This window comes from Micrasema longulum, unplaced genomic scaffold (assembly GCF_059751315.1).
Source record: "Micrasema longulum isolate JH-2025_06_02 unplaced genomic scaffold, ASM5975131v1 h1tg000511l, whole genome shotgun sequence".
Classification (NCBI taxonomy): domain Eukaryota; kingdom Metazoa; phylum Arthropoda; class Insecta; order Trichoptera; family Brachycentridae; genus Micrasema; species Micrasema longulum.
This window is the reverse complement of record NW_028277708.1, coordinates 459999-480738: the sequence shown is the minus strand read 5'-3', so window position 1 is coordinate 480738 and position 20740 is coordinate 459999. Positions and strand designations below refer to the sequence as shown.

The 20740-nt window shown below is 30.3% G+C and overlaps 1 long non-coding RNA gene across 1 annotated transcript; it reads right to left on the bottom strand.

Annotated features, from left to right (window-relative positions):
- Positions 1-791: 791 nt before the first annotated feature.
- LOC148280908 (uncharacterized) lies at positions 792-19128 on the bottom strand. Its single transcript, XR_015822464.1, has 3 exons — positions 19021-19128; positions 2297-2544; positions 792-866 (listed from the first exon to the last, which is right to left on the bottom strand). It is a non-coding gene; the product is annotated as an uncharacterized LOC148280908 (long non-coding RNA).
- Positions 19129-20740: the final 1612 nt, after the last annotated feature.

Below are 20740 nucleotides of genomic sequence, written 5' to 3'. Positions count from 1 at the left end.
AAAATCAATAGTTGGAAGAATTGAAGGAATACGGATGTTCAAACAAATACGGAATGGTGAAAATTACACGTTGTGTAAAGTGGTCACTTAAACCAGCCACTGACAGTTCATAAGCCCTGTAAATGCCTAGACTTCCATATTTCCTAGTCTTATATGTTCTTCATCTTTGTTGTGATTTGTAAAGATTTAAAGATGTTAAAACTGAGTTACGAAAACATCTTAAAATGAGGTGCAGAAAAAATCATTGAGAGATGTTTGACGTATCTAGGCGTATGATAATCAAAATAATTTTTAATACGTCCGAATTTTTTTTTATAATGCCGAATCCCAACCCCAAGGAAGTTATCAAAATTCAAATTTATTGCAACAGGGTAGGATTTTTTTTTCGATAAAGGAATTTGGCATTCACAGGGTTTATGACCCGCCATTGGCTTGTTGAAGTGATAACTTTGCACATTGTGTAACAGTCATCATTTAGCCTATTTTTAAACATCTACACTTTTCAACTGTTTCATTCGTCAATATTTGTTATGGAAAAGACCTGAAATCTTTATTGGTGCCGGTGAGAGTTAATTGAGTTTAAATGTTACACCTGCTAAAAAAAAAAAAAAAAATACTTTTTTATACTTCTCTGGTTTAACCCTTTATAGCACACATTTTGTGTTGATTTACGTCCTGCAAACCTAATGAAATATGTTATTTTTTAAGATAAGAAAACCTATTGTATTTGATAAAGCTGAGTGAAAGACTATATTATTCCTTTCTCAAAAATATTTACCTTCTCGGTAGCCAAAAAATTAATGATGTGATTATATTGGACCCCTCCTCCCCCCTAGATGTATACTTTTGATAAAAGTAACTTCTTCCTAAAAAAATGTCCATACATTGTTTAATAGTTAAATTAATAATTATAAGATTCTAACTCGCATACCCAAATATATTTATATACGCTATGCACTTTCTGAAACCTAACGGTTTTGGTAAGTAAGAATAAATTTCCTTAAGGAAAAATACCCGCTCTCATATGTATATATTGTACTAAAATAAAAAAATAAATGAAAACTTTGAATAAAAAAAAAAATAATAATTTTAGATGTTATTTTTTACGTCCCAGATTTTTTAACTACTGCGTTGGCAATGCGGGCTGCAACTGGTCTTATAGTTTTTACAATATAAACGTTTATTATATCTTATTATATCTACTCAAACTTAATGAAAAGGACACTCCTTCAACTAGAGAATAATACAGTTGAAGAAAAAAGGTTTGAAACGTATTAAAAAAAAAATTGTTGAAGTTATCTCGATATCTTTATTTTTTAAGTTTATTAATCACCTTTTTTTCTTCGCCGCAAGTAGATTTAGATAATTTTTAGCATTGTCGTAATAATTTGATTTGGCTTTTCTGTTAACACAAAATCATTGCTTTAGTAAAATCAACAAGAGAAGGAGAAAATATTTGTTCTGAAAATAATATAACGTGGTGATTGAATTTCGGTAGGCATAATTTAAAAAAAAAATTTTTTTTTTATTATTTTGTTTTTTTTTTTTTTGTTTTTTTACAATAAATATAAGTGATTAAACAGAGTATTTAAAAAATAAAGCATAATTACATAGCAACGAAATACATATTAAAAGTAAAAATAGTAAACAAAAAATCCCACAAAGGCATGGCCTGTTCGTGGGTATACAAGTAAATGTTAATTAATTTTTGCTCCTGTAATAAATAATAGACAATTAATTAAGTTTGTTTGTTTTTCGTATGCTCTGTTATTTATAATGTTTAAATAGCAAAAGCTGAATACCACTCTAAAAAAAAAATTGTTGATGTAAAAACTTACCTAAATTGAATAGATTTTTTGTATATACATATTTCTTGATAAAAAGCCATGGTTAAGAATTTCTTTATAAATATCAATAAAATTCTTTGGTATGGTTTCATTATTTTGTTTTATTTGACTGACGGGTTCTTTTGCCTAAGGACTATATAAGACAAGTTGACTGTTTACAACATTTCCAACTTGTATAATTTCTTTAATGATTCTGGGAGAAACGAATATCAGGTAAGCATTTTTATTTCGTGGATAGACAAGATTTTTTAAACGTTTTTTTCTTATTTATTAAAATCTACAGTCATAATACACAACTCATAATATAAATAAAATATACTTAATACAAGGCTTAAGCCGATTTCAAATTCGTAATATAAACAACGTATGTATGTCATAAATAATAAAGGAATCGAATGAAACAAAATGTTCATACATGAGAAAGATAGTGTTCACGTTTCATTACTTACTTTCAATGGCAATGCTGCATACTGTTGCTGATTTCTATTTTAAAATAATAACTCAAGTTCAATATATCATTCGCATTAGCTCCAATAAGGTTATTCATTTTTCCGAAATGGAATACGGTTATCCAACCAGTTGTTATTATATGTTGTCTGTTCCTATGCAAACCAAAGTTACAGAGCTGAAACCACAATTGATACGAGTGAGATTCATCTGACTGAATTGTTTCATAATCATGCATACTCAGCAACACCTGAAATAATTTTTCAATTTATACATCTTTCCGTTTTTATAAATAACGCTTTTAAAGTTTTAATATTAATCAATTTAGAAGTTGACATTCATTTCAAAAATCAAAAAAATATTTTGAAGATGAGAAGCGAATCCAGGTATGGCCTTTTTTTTTTTTCCTAAACATTTTTACACAAAATAATGTATCGACAAAAAAATAAAATAAATCTTTAAAATATCAAAAAAACTAAAGAAAAAAATATACAAATAAATCAAATCGTTTTTTGATACTAAACATTGTCTAAATAGATTTGACCATAATCAAAATGTTTTGATTTTTTAAAATTTATTTATTAAAATGATTAAAAATAAATTACATAAGGTATTAAGAACCATAGTTAATAATAACATTTTTGTCTCTCTAACAGAGAAAAAAACTCGTATCTAAATGAGTTCATTTTATAATACATTCATTTTTATTATCTAAACTTTTTCCCTATGATTAAATATATTATGTTATTCTAAAAGAAACATAATTTTATACTGTTTGGAGTTAAGGATAGGGTAAGACTCAAATAATAAAAAAAATGATTTAAATGTTTTAAAATTTTGTATTGATTTTAAGACTTCTGGAAGGTTATTCAAGTTTTTTCCCCACAAATGTATAGTGAGTTAAAGCTGCAGTTGTATTGAATTTACGCCAAACTAAATCATTTAAAAATCTAAGGTTACGAAAAGTTTGTAAATAAATTTTTTTTTTTCTTTGGAAGTTTGTACTATACACGTTTTTTTAAAGATGTCGTCTATTGAGAATACACCTAGTTCTTTAAAAACTTACCTCAAAGAGTAAGTTCTAGGCTTTTAAAATATAATTTTATCGACTAACAAGTTGTTTTAAATCACGCTAATGAATTTTTAAATCTTGTTATTAACATTTTAAAACTATTATTAAATCCAAAAGAATCGGCATTACATAACGAAATAATGTACAAAATGAATTAATGTACTCTTGTACATTTTAAAAGCATGTATTCTATTTAAGTGAAATTTGCTATTAACATCAGAAATTTGGTTGTATAATTTAGTAATTAACTAATTGAAGCCATATTGCTGGTACTCGTAATGTAGCTTCTAGAAATAATATCAAAGAGTAGAAATTCACGATAGCATTATGTGGCAAATTTATTGACCGATCAATGAATATGCAAACCCTTTTGCGATTAAATGGGCAAAGTCTGATAAATTAAAACCCTTTTAGAGTTATCGAACTATAAAACATCTAATTTTTAAAGTTTTTAGTAAAAATTATATTAATTTAAAAAATTGCCATGTTATGTCTGTAAGTTTAACACTGGTTACCAGATTTTTTGTGTTTTCTTTTTGATTTCATTATTGTAAAATATTTAAATAATCTACTGTTAAATGTTCGAATTTTCCGCCTTGTGGTATAAAAGTGACCGCGTTTTCTTATCATAAAAGAGGTCTCGAATTTGATTTCCAAAATGGTTCTTCTGTGTATGATTTTCAGGATTTTTTTTAGAATGTGGCTCATAAGGTTATTTTTCTGTATTCAATACATCTTTTTGCGTTCACTTTTTTTTGGTGAGGTAATAAGATTGAGCTAATTTTTTGCTACTATTCCAGTATTATATGCTTGATAACTAAAAAATAAAATCAATTCTATCACTATTTATTTGTGCCTTAGATCCAAAAAAGAGCGCTGGGTCAGATAATATCCCTACACTTCTTCTTATACAATGTTGTCCCTCTTTAACTGGTCCACTTACAAACATTTTTAACCTGTCCTTGAAGACTGGAAACTTTCCTAAGAAATGGAAGATCTCATACTTAACCCCCATTTATAAAAAAGGAGACAAAACTGACGTCTCCAATTACCGACCTATTTGGTTTATCAAATTTACCACTTCCAATTTCTATGTAAGGTAAGTCGAATTATTGTGGTCTTTGAACGTGAATTTTTTTTTTTATGTATTCACTCCATTTGTTTCATTTTTCATTGATATTCAATATCATCTTCCGGTTTTTTCTAGATCTCTGCTTCTTAAACAGTGTGGGATAAAGCTGGATTTGCATGGTTTAGCTCAAAGCCTTATATGTTAATCGTGTTAATTAATATATTGTGTACTATTATTTAACTGCCCTTGTTTGTCTTTGTTACATTTTTTTAAAGATTAATACTTAAGATATGACATTTTACTCAAATATTTACATTTTTAGACTATTTGCTAGAAGTCGTAAAAAAGTTGTGCTGGAAAAATGGAAATCGAGTTGTAGTTGAGAGGGTTGATAGAGTGGGACCTTTGACCCGTGAGTCCACAATACTACTACGGGATCACATACCGTAAAATAGTTTTACGTTAATTAAATTAAGCTTTTTGTATAAATGTATGTTTCTTTATGCAACTCTTGTGATTGTATAGGCCCTACATGTATAATAAATAAATCAATTAAAAAAAAAAAAATGGACACTTTCTATTTTTATCATCTTCGAGAAATTTTTATTTTTGTGAATACTAACTGTTTCTTTAATTCTTATTTTTAAATACAGACAGATTAATTGAAAAAAAAAATCTTCGAAGTTTTCTGAAAATTGATCTTGCGATGCTAGTTTCACAGATGGGCGTATAAACAAATGCTCCACGAGATCTATCTTAATAGGTATTTTCGGAATATAATTTAAATTAAAATCATCTCTCTTTCCGTATCCAGTGCTGCATATTGCACTGCATTGGAGTTCCAACTGCAGAGCATGTGCATCGTTTTTGTTGGATAGAAGGTAAGGCGATCAGTCCTATGCTTCAGATACCAGTCCCGAAACAATGAAATGTTGCAGTGAAGAACCACCCTTGAAACCGATATTTCACGTCCACTTTATTTCCGTTTTCAGAACTTTTATTTGAGTCGAAAACACCCGTCCAGGGTTCTGGTTTCATTTTACAAACAGAACTGTAGTTTTCATCGGCCCGGACACAGAAAAAATCTTGTAAAGACAAAATAAATTACTATTAATATTTAAAGGGTCAACTTTGTGGTCAAACATTTTCTAAATGTTATCAAATATTTGTAAATAACCCCTTAACGACTTTTCTATGTCTACCGGTTTTGAGACGTACCCGTCTCTTCGTCAGGACACCAATTAAACCAACATGCAAACCAACATGCAAAACCCACTATACACCTTCACCATAGTTGTTGCACAAAAATATTAAACCAACAGGACATGTATTTTAATAAGCACATACACTGATTAGGACAAACATGCACTGGTTTAGTTATAAAAATATTCTTTGTTGATTGAGAAAACGTTCTTTATACGATGTTCCACTGTAATGGTAACCCTATTAAACTTATTAAGCTCACCCCCTCCCTCCATCCCCTCTATCATTTTTCTACTATTTCTCAAGCAACAAATAATATTTTCATAATTTAATCAGTGCATGTTTTTCCTAATGAGTGCATATGCTTATTAAAATGCATGCCGTGTTGGTTTAATATTTTTGTGCAACAACTATGGTGAAGGTGTATAGTGGGTTTTGCATGTTGGTTTGCATGTTGGTTTAATTGGTGTCCTGACGAAGAGATGGGTACGTCTCGAAACCGGTAGACATTAAAAAGTCGGTAAGTGGTTAAATACAAATACTTAGTACAAAATAAATTGTTTCCGAGGTTAATTTAAAATCCTGTGACTAATGATAAAAACATTTTTCTTGAAAATACGATAGGGAGGTTTTAAAATCCGTTCTAAATTGCTTTTCAGAAATTGATTTATGCTTGCGCTGATCTTATCTTCTATCTACCGGAGAGGAGCCTATTACATTAAGGCTCCTTTATTAGGGGAAACTCCCGCCTTCTTATATCAACTCTGCTAATTTCATTTCATAGGAAATTTCTTCATTTAGAGGATAATTTTCCGCTGATGCCAGCTTTTTAATTGTTTAATTTCTGTTTTGTTACAAATATAATGCTTTCATCTCCAAATTTATTCAAACAGAAATCCCAGAGCCTCTTTTGTTGTACAAATTACTTGGAATCACCCCAATCAGGTTATTTAAATACATATTACAAGAAATATATAATTTTAACTCTTTTCTCCGTTTAAAGACGGAATAAAATACTTATTTGTTCGTTTGTTTAACGAAATCGTGATGTTTTATTTAATGTTCGCAAATATATTTCTAGTACTTGTAAAAACATGAAGTATACTTTTACAAAATAATTCATTAAAACAATACGAATTAAACTATCCAATTTGTAAGCAGTAAAGTATGATTAACAAATTACAACAAAAGAATACCTTAAAGTAGGGAATATGAATGTCAAGGCATTTACAGGGCTTATGACCTATCGTTGGCTGGTTTAAGTGTCAAATAAGAAGTGTTAGACAGGTCATAAGCCCTGACAATGCCTAAACTTCTATATTCCTTACTTTAAGGTATTCTCCATCTCTGTTGTAATTTGTTAATCTTTAAACAAAAAAAATGTTTCGAATTCGATTCTTTTATAATATAAATATTGGTAAGTATAATATAAATTACGTATATTGTAAGTTATAAATTTGAAATAATTTTGAGTCCAGTATAAAGTATTTTTTATATTATAACTATGTTATTGTAGATTTTAAAAATATAAAATAAAAAAAATAAAAAAATTAAGAGTAGGTATTCGTTCGTTCTAAATAAGAATATAATAATAGTTTTTATTTTGGGATAACATCTTTTTAAACACTATAACAGCGTTGCGTTAAAATTGTGGTTAATAATTAGCCATAAGTGATTTTTTAGTAAATCAATATTTTTTATGTCTAAAATATATCTTTTTTATGTCTAAAATATATCTTTTTTAAAAATATATTTTAGGCAAAATATTTTTAAAAAAAAACCTACTGGTATTTTTCATTGTGATCAGAAAACATTATTTAATGATAATTGGTAAGAAAAGATAAAACAAACTTGAAAGTATATTGACAACAATAGTAACCTAACGTTAATGGGAAAACATAATGTACAAAAAAATATCTAGCAAACATTTAGTTGCCTAGGAAAAAAAAACTTTATTAAAAGGTACAAGACAAGATTTTTTTTCTAATAATCTACAAATGTAGCTGTAATACATGTGTTAGCTGTTCTTTTTCTACATCCTTTATTAAGAAAGGCTAAGAAAGTTACTATTTCGTATATAATGTTATTCCGTCTTTATCGTGTCTTATTATTTAGATCTTGACCTCATTTCACCAGGCATGTGGTGTCTGATGTGAATAGAGTCATTATGGCAACATTGGGTTCTTATTCAACGTTGGTCCTCAGGCTTTTATCTATCCATTTAATCGAATGTAAGAACTCACATATGTACACTGCGCTCCATAGAAATCGGGGTTGTCGCTTTCAAATTTTAGTCTACGAGGTAATAGAATCGAAAAATTTTCTTTTTGACTTTGTTAATCACATTAAAAGCAAATAAAAAGCTTTTCTTTAAAATAGTTTTTGTTGAACTGCTTTTAAGATTTCAGTTAATGCGTAAGACTAATGTTAAAACATTTGAATTTATTTCTAAGACTCTTTTGCTTTGTATTGCATCGTAAATTTGCACAGCTCGTAACAGACAAGTGTCGTTTGATATCAAATCAATTTAATCTTTCTAAGTCCCCCTGGTACAAAGAGCCAAGAAAAGACGATTTGTGCTTTATCTTTATCTCGAAAAACATTCATCTCTAGAGAACGAGAGGTGCCAAGGGAAAAGGGGTCGTTTTCAGTTGAGATTTCATGAAAAACGTCGAGCCATACTCGTTTGTTGTATTCAATGTCTGTTTATAGTACTCGCACATAATGCTCAGAGACGGAAGCAGATGACAGATATGAAAACCTCATGAGCGAACTAATGACTACAGTGTAAAGGAAACTTTCTGACTCGAAAATAATTAAGCCTTTTCACTATTCAGGATCCTTGCTTTGTAAAAGGAAGCTATCAACGTTTTGTTTAGAGATTGTATCTCACGCTCTTACAGAGTCAAAAGAAGCTTTTTATGTTAAAACTTTCAAGTACATGTTAATTAATTAACTTTAAAAAACCAAAGCTAATGTTAATCAAAGATACACAGCACATTAATAATTTTGCGAGTGAAATAAACTAAATTTAACATTAATAATAGTATGAAAACTAAATTCGAAACATTGTTTAGTTGTGTACCTTTAAGTTGAACATGATGTTGTTATTATATAACCTTTCCAGAAGGAACAAAATACGTATCGATTTTCTTCCAGTGTAATTCTAAGAAAACAATTTGATTTCTTACTTATATAATTTTGTTTCCTGGACAAACCAAAATGCTTTGAATATCAATTACAATAATAATATTACATTTATTAAAGCAGATAAGTAAAGAAGTGCAAAACTATGCTTCCATATTTTAATTTTTGACCGTTTTTATTTACAAATCAAACCTATACCAAGAGTTTCAGTTACTCTCTTCTTTAAACACAAGTTTGAGATAAAAACAAAAAAAGTAAATCTCTCAAATAAGAAAAGAATTGGTTGGAATCGCAAACTAAAATTACAAAACAAAAATGTTTATTTGTTCGTATTTAACGAGTATCACTGATTCTGAAAACATCGCAAAATTTCCGATAAAATTATTGAGAAGTACAGACCAAAAATCTCATTTTAAAACATGACCCGTTTTATGATAACTTGATTTATGTTGGAGGTAAAAAGGTTAAAACAAAACAAATGAATGAGATGAGGTGAATCGTGAAATACGCCACGGGGTAGGACAAAATGAATTATTTAACCTAATTCGAAACAATAATTAGTTTAATGGGTTTGCAGTGAAAAAATATAAATACAATACTTAATATGTAATACACATAGGTACAATACAGGTCCGCTTTTCCTAAAATAATAAATTATGGTATAACAACTTTATGATTTCTCCGGAATGGACGACTGAATCTTAATTTTAAAGTTAACTGGTTATTTCTATTTCTATTATTAATACTGCAAAAATAAATGTAAGCACGTTGATCGTTTGAAGTTTTGGATACCAGTACAAAAATACGAAATATCTTAAAAAATACATTTTAATGTGAATCTTGTCTGGAATCCAACACCTGATTCATGATAGCCAAATGCTGTTACTAAGCGGAAAAATATTATCATCATTATTATTCCCTTTCCGCATCTAATGGTGCTCATTGAGGGGAAATTCTAAAGCCCGCCATCCACCCGCAGCTGTTATAGAGTCCTGGGGGACTCTGTCAGCCGTGCATAGAGGAAAGTTATTATAAATATTCCTAAACAATATTAACTCTATGCAGATTAAGGAGGGGAGAGGAGGATGTATGAACTTGGGCCAACACGTCGTCCCCACCTCTCAGAATCCCCTCAATGCCTTTGTTTTTTTACTATTCAAAAATATATATTTATCCTCATATTAATAAACGTATACAAATATACAAAAACAATGACTTAAAACTTAAGTAACACAGCAAGCATAATCAATCTTATGGTACGCAGGTACAATGATATACCAACAGTGGCTATCTTGATAATTTTTGTTACATGAAGGTAAGACGATCAGTCTTACCTTACGATACAGTCAAGTAAAAACGGAAGAGTAATAAATAAAAGACAAAGATAAAAAAACAGTTCTGTGTGAAACAGAACCAGAACCAGAACTCTAGACGAGTGTTTTCAATTCCATAGTTGCTATCTGGGCCTCATTATGCGCTCGAGCAAATATGCGCTATCACAGCTAATTATGATGGGGAAGATCGAGGTAAAGCGTCAAGTCGGAAGGCGACAGATGTCCTAGCTGAGGAACATCCGCAACCAGACTAGTGCACGGGGTTGAGGAGCTGTTCCGGTTGGCGCAAGAAAGAAAAACCTATTTCAGAGTGATTGTCAACATTTCGTCGCGAGGACCTGATATGGCTCAGGAAGAAAAAAGCTGCTTTCAGGTAAATATCCTGAATGAGAAATAATAAAAAAAAAAAATTAAAAAAACATCAACGTTCTTATGATTTTTCCAAATATTTCAGCTTTTGGGCCATTTTATAATTACATGGGAATCAAGTTGAGTTAGAGTGGGGTTGGAACCTTTGACGTCTGATCTCTGAATCCGCAACACTAGCCACGGGACCATAACCCGATTGAAAATTTTCTAAAACTTGTTGAAAGTGGCCCCAAAATAAAAAAAATATTTAAGTAAATCATAAAAACACAAATATGTTTTTTTTTAAATAAAAATTTCATGTCAACCATGTCGGGAATCAAATCCGACACATCTCGCAAAGTAGGTAAACGCGCGGAGAAGCCCTTATTGTTATTTCGTCTAATTGAAGAAATGGTTTGTCTGGATTATAAAATATATAAGCAATTTAATTAAAACATCACCGCTATTTGCACACTTACCATTTTGTTTAATTAAATGTTAAGAGAGGTAATAAGTATCGCAAATCGACCGACTCTCATAATTTCCATTTGCCACACAAAAGAGCAAATAGGCAATAATATTTTGCTGAAATATCGTCACCGGAAATTAAAATAAATCTATATGACAATATCCTAAAACAGCAAAACTTAGGATATGTACTCAAACGTTCAAATTATTTGCTTGCCCACCACATACTGCATTTAAAGATTAATGTTAGTCTCCACATACAAGAATTTTCTATAATCTGGTAGCCCTGGCATATAAGAAAAATAAGATAATCATGATGTCCATAGTAAATGTATTTCATCTGATTCAGGAAAATAGGAAAACGAATTGAACTTAGTTATGCCGAAAGCAGCTAGCTATAGAAAAGTGAAACTGAGATAATCGTACCTTTGTAAAAAGAGTCCATAATCAAATCTACTATACAGTTGGAATATTTTTATATTTAACACTTTGTATCCCGGATATATAACCACGCGTTGTGTCCCGGTCCCGTGTTTTCACGTGATTTACCAGCTGTTCAAAAAAGTGCATTAAATTGACATCTAGTGACTTTTATTGGCACTTTTTCGTTGCTGGTGAACTACGTGAAAACTCGGGACCGGGACACAACGCATGGTTATTATAATCACGTGTTCACACGGCTCCGGGATACAAAGCACAAAAAAAGAGTGAGACGCTGTAGATATATGTGTGAACATTGCAATGTTGTTCAGCATAAAGGCCAATGTTGGCAAAACTATCATGCAAAAATGACTTATTAAATTGTTTCAAATAAATATAGAAAGTAAAAATTGATTTAACCTAGCATTTTTATAATTAAGACACTTTTAAGGAACCCTTCACAAAGCATGAAATTTCACAAAAATGGGCCGAGCATAGGGTAAATTCAATGTGTACAATTAACAGATTGGTTTTTTTATATTACAAACAAGAATCTTATTATTTATTTAACCAGTTTTAAAGGTTTATCAAAGCACCGAAAGAGTTTTTTGATGCTGTCGGTGTTTTCTGCGAATTGAGAAATGCCATTTTTGTGATCAAACTATTTTCAGAAGGTGATTCTACTATTACAAGTTTTTTGTATGTTAGCGGTCTGGCTATATTTAGCAAACTATAGAATCGACCTTACTGCGCCCAATTACACCTTTATCCCATTTTTGCCCAATTAAAAGCTGGCTGCTTTTTGCATAACTGTTCTGTATAACGTTTAATTATTTGTACAAACTACCAAAAAAAGCACATTGGTCAAATTTGTGGCTGAACGGATGTTAACTTACATTTTTCTCTGGCAAATATTATTATTTTTATTTAACCCCAATAGACAAGTATTTTTTTAATTCTTTGAAGCACAGGTTTTTATTAAAATTTGAAATGATAATTAACTTTTATTAAATAAATTAATTTAGTTTAAAAAATAGTAAATAAAAATAATAGAAATAGTTTTTCCACATGGCATAAGATTGACTACCACAATGCCAGTAAGGGTAGTCAACAACTCTTCAAATCAGTCAGAGACTAGTGATATATGTGAGTAAAAATGTAATACCTATATTGTATTTTTAATGTGGAAATTAATATACTATACAGTATAGTACGTTTTTAATACCACCACGCTTTGATATACAGATCACCAAATTCAAGTGCTAAAAAAATCCTAGAATATTTTGATGAATGGTGCCAAAATGTGCTGATAGAAAAAAATATTAATGTGATTGCAGGTGACTTCAACATAAATCTAAATCAAAGTAATAATACCTATACCAAAATGGTACTGAAAATAATACGACAAAACGGTATGAAACAACTAGTAACAAATGATACAAGAGTTACAGAGACATCCTCAACTTTAATTGACTATGTTATAAGTAATGATTTTAATCTTAATGTAAAAATAGTTGACGATTATAAGATCACGGACCACAATACAATTGGAATAGGATTAGAAGGCTTTAAACAAGATAATTCATGGACGTAAATACATAAAAAACTTCAAATGTTATGATAAAGTATCTTTTCTGAAAAAATTAGAAGAAAACCAATGGTCAAACTTGAGCGAACTTTCATTCGAAGAAAAAGTTAATAAAATGATACAGTTCATTGAAAAAAACTGTCAATACAGTTATACCAGTAATGAAAATAATAAACGAACCGTATAATAAATGGTACTCTAAAGACTTAAAAATAATGCGAATGGAAAGAGATAAGTACTATAAATTAACAAAGCTCACGAGAAGCCACATAGACTGGGAGAACTATAAAAAAAGTAGAAACAAATATGTCAAAGCACTGAAAGAAAACAAAAATAATTATTATGTTTGTAAAATCGAAAAAAGCAACAATAACTCAAAAGGATTGTGGAAAAATATTAAAAGTACGAGTATGATCAAAAGTGAACCAATTACCAATATCAATGAAAATATAGAATTTCCAAAGGACTTGAGAGACGACAGAAGCTTGGGAAATCGTTTTAACACCTACTATATAAAAAGCATAATTGAAATAAATGAGAGTATTCCGGTGGAAGAAGCAGAACAAAATAATGATGTGCATTTATATAATGACTTTGCTTTTGAAGAAATATGTGAACAAAAATTACTCGCTATTCTAAAATCTATGACATCCAAGGCAAGTCCCGATGGAAAAACCATAAATTTGATGTGTGATGCTTTTGCTGTAATTGGAAAAACTTTTGTAGAAATAATTAATGAATCACTTAAAACAGGTGTTTTTCCGGAGAAGTGGAATATATCTACAGTAGTTCCTCTACCAAAAATAAAACAACCAAAAGAATGTGACGATTTTAGACCTATAAACACTCTACCAAAATATGAACAAGTTCTGGAAAAAGTAGTAAAGATGCAGCTTACAAAATTTTTAGATGTAAATAATATTTTATGTGATCAACAATCGAGATTTAGGTTTAAAAATTTATGTGAAATGGCCCTTAATATTGTTATAGATGACTGGAAAGAGAACATCGATCAAAATAAATATGTAGTTGCAGTGTTTTTAGATTTTAAAAGAGCGTTTGAAACCATTGACCGAAATATAATCATTGAAAAATAAAAAAATATTGGTATTCAAAACACGGAAATAAAATGGTTTGAAAATTACCTCTACAATCGCATGCAAATGACAAAGGTTAATAATGAAACGTCAGATCAACAAAAAAATGATTTGGGAGTTCCACAAGAATCTGTTCTGGAACCACTATTGTTTATTTTGTACATAAATGATATGACTTTAACATTGTCTGATTGCCAAGTTTGACTTTTTGCAGATGATACTTCAATTTATGTAGCTGATAACGAATATGATTCAGCAATAAGGAAAATAAATGCAGAATTAAAAACAGTCTCCAAATGGCTTAAAGCAAATAAGTTAAAACTAAATGTAGGAAAAAAAATGTATGATAATGGGTAAGAAACGCTGTTTTAACAGTGATCACAGTGTTGAATTAGATGGAAAGGTTCTTGAGAATGTTGAAAGCATAAAATATCTAGGAGTTTGGATTGACTCTAAATTATCTTTTTAAAAAAATGCAGACTATACGAGTAAGAAAATCGCAAAGAAGGTATCCCTGTTAGGAAGGATAAGGAATAAATTAGACAGTAAAACCTCTCTGCTGATATTTAAAAGTATTATCGTTCCCCACATCGATTATTGCTCCAGTATTTTATACTTCAGTAATGAAGGAGATCTAAAGAGACTCCAAATAATACAAAACAAAGCGATGAGGATAATATTAAGATGTGGGAGACGAACAAAAGTTAAGAAAATGATTTAACTTCTAGATATCATGACAATTGATCAAAAAATCAAATTCAATGTTGCTAATGAAATAAACAAAATTATTAAAGGGAATTGTTCCGAGATATATTCAAAAAAAACTAAAAAATAATGAGTTCTTTCATAACTATGCAACAAGAGGATCTAAAAATATAAAACTGGAAAATAAATCAAAAGCAATGTCCCAGAACTGCCCTTATGTACAAGGGAATACAACTATTTGTATACATTGATTACAATAAGATGTGTTTAGATAAATATTTATCAACAATATGAGTTTATATCTATCGACAAGTGAGCTGATATCAGATTTTTGTTTAACTGTCTTTGATATAGGATCATGTCAACCAGTCTGTCAAATTGGCAGAACATCCAAGTTAAGAGGTGAAAAGGCCATGAAAAACGAAGAAAAAAGAAACCAGGCTGTCTTTTCACACGTGATTATAAGGTCTTAGCTATTGATGACATTCTGGGGATTTTGATTGAAATAAAGTACATAAACATATACAATACATATATGGCAAATCTCGGCGTAACTGACTTATTTCATTATTTTATTTATTTGTTTTTTATGTAAAATTCAGAAAAATGTCACAGATAACTTGATCGCTATACAAGTCATAAACTTAGTTATAAAAATATAAAATTATTTATTGAAAATACACAATTTTTTTATTGCAAAAGCAAATTGTGGTAACTCTATAGTAATAGTTGCACCATGCAGTTTATTAGAAACTTTTGAAAAACTTAAATTTGTTTTACTTTCATATTTAAACAAACAGTTTGATGACGTTATTTATCATAAAAATACAAAATTAGTATTTTTGGAATTTCTATCAAGTAGGTACGATTAACTTCATTATTAATATTTCAAATATCAATGGCAATGAAGAGGGTGGTCGCGACCGTCAAAGTGAAAAGAACATCCCAAATGACGATTTAAAGCGTGAACTTTGTGGTCAAACATTTTATTAAATGTTAGTGAATAATCATAGATAACCACTTATCGACGTTTCTATGTCTATCGGTTTCAAGACGTACCCGCCTTTTCGTCAGGACACGAATTACGCTATCATGTAAAACCCGCCGTAAACTATTTTGCGTTTTAGTGTGATTAGTCACGAAATCAGCAGATACAGGACCGTCGGTAAATGATTATGTACAATTATGTACTAATATTTAACTAATTATTATATTTATAATTGAGTTGCATTGTAGTTAACGCCATGTGTATCTCTTGGGTATATTACTGCATTTATATTTATTTATTGAAAACTTCAAGTAGAACAAAGCACTTTAACGGACCTATTGCTGAAAGCAATATCTTCCAGCCAACCAAAAAAACAGAATTCGTCAAAAGAAGAGTTGGTCAAAATTTGGTAATGAAAACCATAAATTTATATCAAAAGATTAATACATCAATAAAAAAAAAACTACTTAACTAAAAATAAAAGGTGTTTTTTAATTGGAGAGGGAGATAAGGTTGCACATATTACCTTTTTTGATAAGTACATGATCTTATACATATTTAAAGATGAGGAATGTGGAATCAAATAATGAGTTTAGAAGGAGAAAGAAAGAGGAACCAAGGAAAGAAAAAGGAATAAAAATATAATACGAATGATAAATAAAATAAGAAAAATATTTTATAAAAAATAGTAAAATTCAAAGAGTTAAGGATTTTATCTATGGTGGAGTTAAGTCGCTTACATTTTTTCAAAAACGATACTGTTTTTATTTTAATTTTTAATTCTATTTATAAGACTTCCCTTATGCCATTTATATTCGCTTATGCCAAATTTCATCCCTTCGAAAATTTAGACTCTTACGAAATTTTTTACACTTACTGAAAACGTGTATTATAAGACTAACGCCACTTATGTCTGTTTATGCTGAATTTCGTCCCTTTAAATTTTATTTTTTTATTTATTAAGGAAATCATACGGTCTTTTTATAAAAACAAGGTACAAAAGAACAATTAAAGAAAGTAAGGCCAATTACAGATTTCACATTATTTTTTATGAATGCAGTAGGAGATGGAAAAAAATTATTAAATTTAAAAATAAATAAATATGTAAACGTATTAAAATTAAATAAAAAGTACATAAAAGGGAGAAGAAATTGTATGGCTGCAACTCTACTTTTCTCCCCTCTCTCTCTGCTTCCATGAGCATTTATATTTTTTAGTAAAAATTCATTTCAATTAAATTTGCAACTTACGTTTTTTTTCAAATTATAAAACTAGTCATTAAGATATTCGTCGTGAAAGCAATAAAACCGGTCACTGGTTATTCTAAGTTTGTAAATTTAAGTATCAGTTGTTTTTTATTTCTGTAATTAATTGCAATGAACTTCCACCAAGAATTTTTACGAACAAACTTTTTTTTTTACTGATGAATATTGTGTCTCATACATTATTCATTCCCTTTACGCCACTTATGTGAATCTTCCTGCAATTTTGTCTTCTGAAACATTTTTCTACTAGCCATTATCCTGTCCCTTACGGAAACTCCTGTTTTATTTTGGCAATAACGCGCCTTGCGCCAATTGAATTTTCCAATGACGATATGTATAACTCGGTACTCTGGTACTTACATTTTAATTAATTTCACTGCGTAGACTCAGATCATCTCATTTCAGGTTCCGATTTGAAAGCACGTTATAATAAACACAATACAACGCTTTGTTTGAGTGAAGTATACTCGTCTAGAATTGTATGGCACAGTCCTCGCAGGTGAAGTAACGCGGGCGCAATTGACAGTTTGACGGACGTAAAATCTGATTCAAGAAAACCAGTAAACTTAACATTCAGGAATATTGATTAGTTTATTTTTTTATGTAAGTCATAATATTAAATACTCCATGTCCGGTGGATAAATAATACAGTTATGAGTGTGAAAAAAAATATAACCCTGGACAAATACTTTTGACTCGATGTAAAAATTAAGAATTTAAATCCCTGGTTTGATTTTTGGTACGGTTAATGTAAAACATATATTTTTTCTATTATGTCCTATATTGCATTATGTCACTGAACCTTAAAGGTAATATCCATCACCTTACCTTACGTATATCAAACCATAAGCATTCTTTTGTTGCACCGATTGGTGCATAGCATTGGTAAGATGACCAGTCTTACGCTTCAGGTACCAGTTCAGGGACTATGAAATATTCTAGTGTGAAAACACCCTTTAAAAAAAAATTGTATGTCAACTATGTCAGGAATCAAACCCGAGACCACTTGCATGGTAGGCAAACGCACTGACCATTACAACACGAGGCTAACGTGTATAAAATAACATAAGTTAACTGTTATGAAGCGGAGGCGATACGATTGACTGGGCCATAACTGACTCCTGAGACCCTTAACCGCGCTTGCTTACTTTACAAGTCTTTGTTTTCTCGACGTCCTAGAAGTCCGGTTCTGACTGTTTGTCAGTAGTGTATGTCAGAACTTTGAGATGGAAGCTGATTGTTGACATATACGTCTGGAGGCTCTTTGTGGACACAGCATGCTCCAACTAGGGATTGATTTAGAACAAATAAGCATTGCTACGCATGCATGATTACGGACGTGACTTATAGAGAGATATAAGAGCGTCGCAGTTAGAAAATTTGAAAAGAGTATAAAAATAATCAAATCTGACCTCATTAAATGTGCAAAATTAATGTAATGGAAATATACTATTGTGATACAAGTAAATATAGTTTTGGCTACCATTTATGTGTGTAATATGGTCACAAGGGTGAATGACAATATCCAACAAAGGCCCTCCATATAATTTGCCAAACATAAAGAATCTATTTGAAAGAGGCAGTTAAAGTAGTAGAGTTAAATTCGATGAAAATCGGGATATCTGAAATTCAGGCACAAAAGCAAGGATTTTTTTTTTACTCACGCGTGTCCCGTGTTGTTTTTTGGATAAATTGTTAATAACGGGAACTAGAATCATTTAAAAACTCATAAAAACGCTAAGTTTTATCTGTTGTCTTCGGGCGCACGGTATAAAAATAAGTATGAAAATTTTAAAATTGTTTTCAGGAGTTGCCTAGTCGGTGAATTGGTTCAGCAGGATTAATCTCACCCACATTATTTCACCCAAGGTTTCAGCTCTTTTACTTTACAAAGTAGTTAGGTGATCATGTGATGATATGGATAGGTAAATGAATGTAAATAGGGCCTGTTCAAATAGAAAATCATACAAAAACGTCGGAAAACCGATTTTTTACCAAAAGAAAATAACGAGAACTTACTTAAAATTTTGACGGCCTACGGGGGTTTGGAACTACATCTCGTATATTTAAGTTTATCCACGTGCCGCGGTGACTTTTTTCCTGTCGGATTTTTATGGCAGTGCCAGCAAACCGTCAGTTAGCTTTTAGATTCTGTCGCTAGGCGTTCGTAAACATTGCCATGCGAATAAAATTAATCTTCATTCAATGGTGAGTACTTGACCCATTTAAAAATGTGTTACAATTTAGTCATGAAACGTCACTATCTAAATATTTAAATCGTTCCTTTATCCTTCTTCTTTTCTTTCCACCCTCTCTCCTTACTTCATATTAAAGTGGTAATTTTTAACTTTTTATTTGGTTTTTTTAGTTAATCTTAATTTTCAATTTTGTATAAAATCGTAAGATTCAATATGTCCATAGTTCATGTACTTTAATTTTAATTTTCTCAAACTGAACGGTTTAGGTAGATAAGAAAAAATTGCCTTAAGGCAATATGCCCAGCCTTATACGTATATAAAGTGTTAAATAAATATATATTTTGCATTTTTGAAGTCCAAGTTTTTAAAGAGGAATGACCTATCACGCCTCTATTTAGAGGCTTGTCAGCAGGTGGAATAGAGGGGATATGGAAGGAGGTAATGAAAAATACACCAGAACACCTAGACCAATTGAGAAAAATTCTTTCTTCGACTTTTTTCTTGCAACTGGTGGTAATCGAACCCACGACGCCAGTTTCACAGTTGGCCGTCTAACCAACTGCGCCACGGTATCTGTCGCTAATCACCCCAGAATTAAATCAATGTATCTTAAATATTTTCTTAAGCCGTGTATAAAAATAAAGAAACATTTTGTGGAAGTATTTGATAAAAATCTCTCATTATTTTGCTTAAAACAAATGTACATAATATTGTTACAATTAAGTTGAAAATATTTGAAGTGAGTAAAAAAAATTAAAACATTGAAAAAATTTAATATTCGAGTAACAATAATGTAAATTTACATTTTGGTGTTACATTTAGGTTAGAATTATAAACTCGGAAATTAACTATGAATAATTCCGGTCAGGCCATTTCCTTGGACAATTTTTTTTTCAATGTTTTTTGCCAAGTGAAAAGGTATTCAACCAAGTTATTTTAATACCGATTTATTCATTTCAATAAAAAATATAGGCATTGAAAATATTTTCGTATATTCTAAAGTATTTTTTTTTAAACCAAATTCAGAATCTCTATTCATATTTTAGTAAAAATATTCATGTGGATAGCGGGTGCGGTTCATTTTTATCTACATCTACTTAACTTAAAATTAAACCTTTTTAAACTAGTTACTTAGAAAAATTAAAAATAGTTTAAAAAAAAGGTAATTATTATTTTATCAATTCAAATAAACACAAAAGCTCTCGTACGAAAATCCTTATACTCATATTTATCGATAGATAAACTAAATCCTTAAGATACCACGAACAAAATTTCTCACGCATGGTACTTCTTCTTTTTTTGCAGCCTTATTCTCTCCACTGCTGGATAAAGGCCTCATCCAAACATCTCCGTTCCTTCCTATCACCCGCTTTTATCATCTACGTTTTACCGGTAATATAGGCAATGTCGTCGACCCATCTTTTCTGTGGCCTTCCAACACTTCTGTTGTTTGCGCATGGTTTCCACTTTATTATTCTGGGTGTCCACCTGCCATCATTTTGTCTCGCTAAGTGCCTTGCCCACTGCCATTTCAATTTCGC